This window comes from Electrophorus electricus, chromosome 11 (genome assembly GCF_041902795.1).
Source record: "Electrophorus electricus isolate QZ-2024a chromosome 11, ASM4190279v1, whole genome shotgun sequence".
NCBI classification, from domain to species: Eukaryota; Metazoa; Chordata; class Actinopteri; order Gymnotiformes; family Gymnotidae; genus Electrophorus; species Electrophorus electricus.
In genome coordinates, this window is record NC_137507.1 from 8,002,501 (window position 1) to 8,010,000 (window position 7,500).

General features: G+C 44.9%; 1 long non-coding RNA gene across 5 annotated transcripts in view; it reads left to right on the forward strand.

Annotated features, from left to right (window-relative positions):
• LOC113584580 (uncharacterized) overlaps positions 1-7,500 on the forward strand; it is a 25,395-nt gene that overhangs the window by 17,569 nt on the left and 326 nt on the right. The window contains exons 6-8 of one of the 5 annotated variants that reach the window (XR_014125922.1): positions 1-3,916; positions 4,052-5,717; positions 5,862-7,500. The exon at positions 1-3,916 is cut by the window's left edge and continues 2,593 nt beyond it; the exon at positions 5,862-7,500 is cut by the window's right edge and continues 326 nt beyond it. This is a non-coding gene — a long non-coding RNA (uncharacterized LOC113584580). Of the gene's footprint in view, positions 5,718-5,861 lie in introns of all 5 variants that reach the window. The other 4 variants (XR_014125921.1, XR_014125923.1, XR_014125920.1 and 1 more) reach the window with 4 other exon arrangements.

Here is a 7,500-nt window from a genome sequence, read left to right on the forward strand (position 1 = left end):
CGCTGTAACCCAACCCCGTTCAGGGGGCAGATTGTTTGCGTAATTGTTGTCACATGCACCTCCTCCCCTGCTACCATGTGAGAAATGTTTTCTGTATCCTGTTGATAGACTCCTGGATTGTGCTGTTCGAATGTCACACCATCTGCCGTGGCATGTTCAAGCCTTTGTGTGCACGCACGTTTGTGTGTATGTGTGTGTGTGCGTTAGTGTCTATATGTGCGTATGTGTGTGGTTGTGAATATTTCATGAGTGACACCTAGACTAGCTCAGACCATGCCAAAACCATCCTCACACTGCTAAGCTCTTCATACACATCATGTGCCCTACGCACAAAAGGAGAGACACATTCATGTCCATATTCATGGTCATGCATCAACACATGAACAAACACTCACACACTTCCATGTGTTACTATAGGCAGGACTGCTAACACACATGCACAATCCAAAATACACCCCAGCATCACTCTCTCACGCATTAACACCTCAGTACATATGCATATGCCCTTGTGTTTGTCCATATTATGCACCGGTTCCCATACCTCACGGTAAATGCACGACACTATCGGATATGGCCAAGGAAGCGCATGCTGCTTTGAACAGTGGACAGCGCAGCACAGAACTCTGTGTGCTTTACACCAAAACTGGGTCTCACGGTAAGAAAGGGGTGTCAGGTGGTTATGTAATCACTCCTAATTCAGCCCGCAAGCTCCCTGTGTAAACACCCCCAGTGTTTGCACTAAGAGTGCACGAGTGTGTTCAGGAATAAGACATGAAGTTAGATGAACCAAAAATCAGTATTTGTGCGTTAGCTTAGCCTGATGTCACTCCTGTCCCAAAAACATCCTCCTGATTTGTCAGTTAGTGCAGCATTGGAATGACTGAGGTGCAGCTTTCTGGACAAAAAGGTACTTTGTGAGATTTGTTCTTAAGAAAATACTGTATGAAAAAAACTTTTTTTTTCTCCCAAAAATGGCAACTTTTCAAACGACATAATGCAAATGATATCAGACTCACTTATCTTGGATAGCTTACATCCAATTTTATCTGCCCACGTGTTTTGAGTTTTGTGTTGATGTGCCTTTAAGACATAATTGTGTAGCAGAGGCTGACACTTAAGACATAATTGTGTAGCAGAGGCGGTGACAATAGTCATGTGATCACTATGACGTCCTGAGTCTCACCACAGCCCACCAACAAAGCTCTGGTCATTCTGGGGGGGTTGAAGGTCACACGTACACGTGTTAACCCGCTGCGAACACATCTACCATGCGCATCTCCTGCCATTTCTCAGAGAAGTCAAGGAGACCTTCAGTGTCCAGTCAAGTCCGCTCTGTTGACGAAGGGGAGATCAGACAATAACAAGGAGCAGAAAGGTCCGGTTCTCTCTTTTCCTTACACCCATCTTTAGGGGAATGTGCAGGGGGTGTAACAGCCCCAGGCACTTATAAGCCAAACCAGCAGCTTCCAGCAGGCATATACTGGTTTTCGCAAGAATTAGTCATGACTAACATACATTTAATTTTCACTCTGTATACAAACATTTCAGAAGCGTCGAAATTCAGATACGTTGGCACTGAATGAAGTAAGTTGAAGGCACACGGGTTAACTACACTGATGTGTGAGGTTAACGTTCTAGTAAAGATGGATATATCTACAGGGGGCGTCTAGATATTCCAGCTTTGTTCGTCTCTGCTATTTGCGAGCGAGTTTCCACTTGGAACGCTGTGTCCACGGGCTGGCAGCATACACCATGCCAGCTTCCTTCATATCCAGTGTTGTGTGGAGGTGTAGGACTTGTGGACACTAGCAATCTGCCCTGTCCCTGCTAGACTCTGTTCCATTCCATGTACGGAACATTCTAACCTCTGAGAGCCCGAAGGGGGAAAGGGAAGATTTTTTGCTGGGAGAAACTTCCTATTTTTACCTTCAGAAGGTGCAGGGGCAGATAGGGGTAGGGGGGGTTCCGTCTTGTCCAGCTGTTTACACGGCGGCCTCCTGTTCATGAGTTGGAGCTAAGTTTAGATGTTGCTAAGTCCCGCGTGGAAACTCAATGCCTGTCATTGTCCCGGGGTGGTGGACGCTTCACATATGACATTTGGCGAAAGAGGAGAATCGTGGGCGGAAGGGGCCATGATTGAGTTACCAGCACCTAGCTATGGAGAATGTGACGAGTGACTCGAAGAGTGTGTGTGCGTGTGCATGTGAGTATGCGTGTCTCTGTGTGTGTGTGTGTGTGTGTGTGTGTGTGTGTGAAAGCATGTGTGTGTTTAAGATGAGTCAGATGATCAGATGTTCACTAAGACACTAAATATAAGAATATAACACATGAAAATCCCTACAGAATGATACATCCTGTCGAGGCTGCTGTGGAGGGTCCCTCCATCTAAAATAACACGTAAGGGTTATTTATGGGGAAACCCAGGGAACGCACCGTGTGACAAAAAGCCCTTTCAGCTATAGTGCTGCATGTGTAACCTGAGGCCAAATGGTAGAGCTGTGAGTCAGTAAGTTGGGGGAGGGTAAAGAGACAGGCAGAAACTGTCAGTCTACATCTCTGTGCCAGTCTACATCTTCATGTCAGTTTACATCTCTGTGCCAGTCTACATCTCTGACAGAGAGTCAGTCTACACATTCACGTCAGTCTACATCTCTGTGCCAGTCTACATCTTTGACACAGAGAGCCAGTCTACACCTCCATGCCAGTCTACATCCCCATGTCAGTCTACATCTCTGTGGCAGTCTACATCTCTGTGTCACTAACAGGTGAGAAAAATCTCACAAGACCTGTCAATACAAACCAGAACCGAAGTTCCTCACACTTTCTGTTCCTCCACTGGAATCTTTATCAATGATTTTATCTTCTGAAGTGTTTTTGGGTGGCAGATATCTCAGAAATCGGTTTTGTTATGTACTGACACTTGCCTATGCTTTCTTTTTATAGTAGAATGAGGTTTCCACATATCCACACGTAGTGCTCCACTAATTCCAGAGCTCCGTTGTGCTGCCTGGATTAGGTAGATTTTCCCTCTGGAATTAAGTGCCACGAGTATCATTGGTGGAACACATTATCCACAGTGGACTGAAGTGAAGCATCTCGATTCTCCCTTGAAGACTCAACAGATGCGTAGAACCTGGAGACAGAGGTGTACAGGCCCCTGCACACAGCGGAACAAAGGCTGCACTGACTGTCGTTTTACAGTCAAGCTTGTACAAAGTCCTGTTGATGTGCTGGTTTCAAATGAAACCCAATCAGCAAAAAATGACTGCAGCTTTGTAGCTGTACTGTTGACATTTTCATTGCTATTTTTGCTACCATGCATCTGTATTTTGAACAATTTGGCCATAATGGTGAGAGTGTATTATTATTATTATTGTTGTAGTTGTTAAAGGTGATCACAAAAACATATGTTAACAAAATAAAATTACCACAAACCATAAAATTTACAGAAATGAAAAAAGTTACATATAGCATACCCTAGTCTTTAAGTCTTTAATCTGTATTAAAAAAAAAACAACAACAGAGCTCACGTTCGTAATTTTCTCTGGAACACTGTTTCAGAGTTTAGGAGGCTTGTAAGAACAGAGCACTGCTGATATAGTTCCAGTGTTGAATGTATGTTGGATAGAAGCTCAGCTCTGTAAACTTGTCCTTGGGTCTTAAACAGGTTGATAGCGTGAGCAGGTGTTTGCTGTATGCAGATTACTGCACTGAGTTACTTATACTTATTCCACCGAGGTCAGAAGAGCAGAGAAGATTCAGCATTCACTTCCTGTACTGAGGCTTCAGAAGATACTAGTCGTGGAGAAACAAGGAGACACGCTGAAATCGAAGGCACTGAAGCAAGCAGCACTCATCTCTGATAATATTGGACACACAACCCTATCAGAACAGAGGACTTCATCACCGATCAGAGGTCACTCTGTGTGTGTGTGTGTGTGTGTATACATTTGCATGTTTAACATTACAGATTAAAATATAATTAAACAACCCACCCATGCACTGGCCTACCTGATTATTTCAATCTCTGCTGTCTCACTGCACGTCGAAGCCACTACCAGAGACTGTTGTCTTCATTCAAGCTCGAATGCTCCAGTCTTGAGCTGAGCCAGAAGCTCCGTGTGACCTCCGGGAGGTCTCTCTCTTACCTGGAGAGGCCTGGGAGCTTGAGGGTCCTGTTAGCTGTTTTGAGGACTGCGCTCTTCTGCACGGAGATCTCTGGTGTTGTTCCTGGGATCTGCTGGAGTCCTTCTCCCAGTCTGGGGGTCACGGCCCCTAGTGCTCTGACTGCCACGGGAACCACATCTTTTCCAATTCTTCTCTCTTCTGCTGTTTATCCCCCACTACTATGTCTGGTTGGTTAGCTATTACCTTCTTGTCTGTCTGTATCTGGGTATATGTATGTATCTCTATGTATCTGGATATATATATATATATATTTTTTCCTATGTTCTATGGGTAATGATGTATTATATAGGCTGAATATAGTGAAATATTGAACCTAGTGGTTGAGTGTGCTGTGAAAACCATATTTGCTTTTTTGCATGAGTCCCCATTGGGGATCGTTTCATTGCCTGGAGGCAAAAAGTTCCACGCAAACAGTCAGACGGTCAACTCCTACCCCTTGGGTTCAATCAGTCTCACACAGCCAATTTCCAGTTCATGGCAGCCTCTATATGTCCAACAGGGCTGGGTGTTTCTTTCCAACTCTCTCTCTAGCTCTCTCTTCACCTCTCTCTCTTTCTACCTCTTTCTCCATCTCTCTCTCTCTTTCCACTTCTATCTCAGTCTCTCTCTCCACCTCTCTCTCTCCTCTTCTCCCTCCATCTCTTCCGTTCTGCCCTCTTTCTCTCCCTTCATCTCTTTCTCTTTCTCTCCCCCTCTCATCATCTTTCCCGCACACACACTCTCTCTCCCTCTCTCTCTCTCTCTCTCTCAGCCCCGTGGTGTGCATGAGATGAACACAAACCCCCTGCGTGGACGTGTAAGTGTGTGTTCGGAGTCTCGATCCATGTCCACAGATGGACAAACAGAGGGAGCCCCACCCCGCTCTGGCCGCATCGACAGCTAAGCAGCCCGGCTCTGAACCGGCCGTGTGACCTGAAATGACGCTCTCGACATATCGTTGTGGATAAGTATCCATCATCACCCTTTCTTCATAGGCTGCGTTGGCATGGAAACATGCTTTATGCACATCTCGGGCTTGCTCTCTCACTTGCCTCTTAGTGAGCGTGTCTCTCACTGAGCATGCTGGGAACACAGGTATCGCTCCAGTACAATAACATGGTCACTCCATGAACTTTGCTTGTCATGGCATGTGATCACCTATGATCTAGCATCATGTGCTTGTGGATATTCATAGTTCATTAAATTAGTATTTACTACAAATACCTGCAGGATGTCAGCAGTAAACGATAATAACTATGATGCAAGAAGGTTTGTTAAATGATTCATGGTTACATCATGTCAGTGATGATGTCATACTTCTGGGATCTATGACATGGAAGCAGTTTGTTGTGACTTCAGCATCACACACCTGTAATCCACACACCTCATCTGCGGTGTCGCATGTGATTCTCGACCGATGATCGCCTCGGCAACGTGTCCAGCCGACTGTCTGCCCTTACCGCGTCAGTGTCCCCGATGTCACCGGATGTTCCCTTCTTCTGTGCTGACAGCGCTGTACTGCTTGTTCTCCCATGAAGTGTTAGGAACAGGTCAGAGTTAAGGTCAAGCGACACTAGGCTCTCTGCAACACGGCCTACATACTGGTGTGGTGAACACAGCATTTATTAGAAGGTGAAAGAACAGTGCATTCAGATGAAAAGCAATGAAACATTATTCTGTTTTTTTCATCCTAGTGTTCATCCCAGGAACGGTTCTGTTTGAGCAGTGTAACGTTGGACAAGACCTCAGGCAAGACCAAGCAGGCAAGCTCCATACTAAAGTGAGAGTTCAGACCAAGAACAAATGGTACTGGTACCGAGACCATAACAGGGTCTGAGTCAAGACTGAGGGAAAAACATGCAATCTGAAATAAAATTACAATTAAAGAATTAACATGTTATTACATCAAAATGTTGAGTTTACATAACTACGTAATAATGTATCAAACACAAAATCAACATAGAAGCAATAACAAAAAAAACAACTGCATTGCATTTCTGTGATAAATCTCACATCTAGACATAAATTCTAGTGAATAAACCTCATTCTTAAGTTTAGTACTAGTTCACATATTCTGTGGTTTTGGGAGGACATATAAAGTGTCTTGTGTTAGTCGTAAGACTGAGGAGGTGCGCCTCCTGTAGCCTGCTCTGAGGGCCATGATCAAGTCAAGGTCTCCAAGCAAATTTATTCTCATTGCTCACATCAGGCGTTCTCTTTCATCCCGCGGGCTCTCCGCTCAGAGTGATGTCATTGCCAGAACTCGCTGTCCACGTTTTTCTTTAAAGATGATTGGTTCTTATTTTCTGGCATATTCCTTATGCAGTTCAGCATGCAGGGGCAGGGCTGAGTTGGTGGCAGGAGAGAGAGGCAGGTGTGCAAAACGACCACACTCACGCCGCTGGCTTCCTAAAGCAAGGCTCTGATCTGATGTCTGTGTCATTGGGCTGACAGTGGCATCATGCCAGGTTGCCAGTACTGCTAATATTGCACTGAATCGTCTGCAGCGCTATACCCCGATTCATATGCATATGGCGTACGATTCTATATATCTATTAATCACTGCGCTATTTTACCATTGTACTCCTGTGCCCTGTACATGAGTATGGACGTCCACTGCTGTCTTAGACAGACCACTTTAAAAACGTGTTCCTTCATGTACTAGCTACACTTAACAACCTCTATCTCTTCTAAGTCAGTATCCTTCTTCTACATTATGTATGAATATTACATGTGTCTTTGATAGGGGACTCACACTAAATCTTGATGTACCTGCACTGCATATATGCATACTGGAGGTTTGTTTGGTTGAGTGTTTGTTATCTTTTTTAGCATCTCCCAAATGTCTACACACACATCCGGACATCCGGACTATCTTAACATCCGGGTGATCGTAACATCTGGCCATTGTTTCCATCAGTACCCATATGCACAGTACTCTTACAGTATGACGTGCAGGCATTGGCGGCAGGAGCATCCAATTATCTTCAAACTGGTTCAAACTGAGGGGGAACTGAGTGGTTCTTCAGTTAACAGGACGCTGTCTAACCCATTAAAAGACTGTGTGGATGAGCTGGGTGAACACTGTCTCCAGATCAGGGCCTCACTCTTGCTGCTTCTGACAGATTGGCTGTGTGTAATAGCTTCCAACACACTTCTCTTTCCTACTGGCATCGGGGAGCTGGCCCACATTTTATTATTAGCGTCTTCTACCCCCTTAAAGCCCCCGATGATCTCTGTATCTGCCACACAACATCACTGCTCTATAATCTCTGATCTTGGATCTACTATAAGTGCTTTGAACATAGATACTGTGGGAGTGTGTGTTAGATT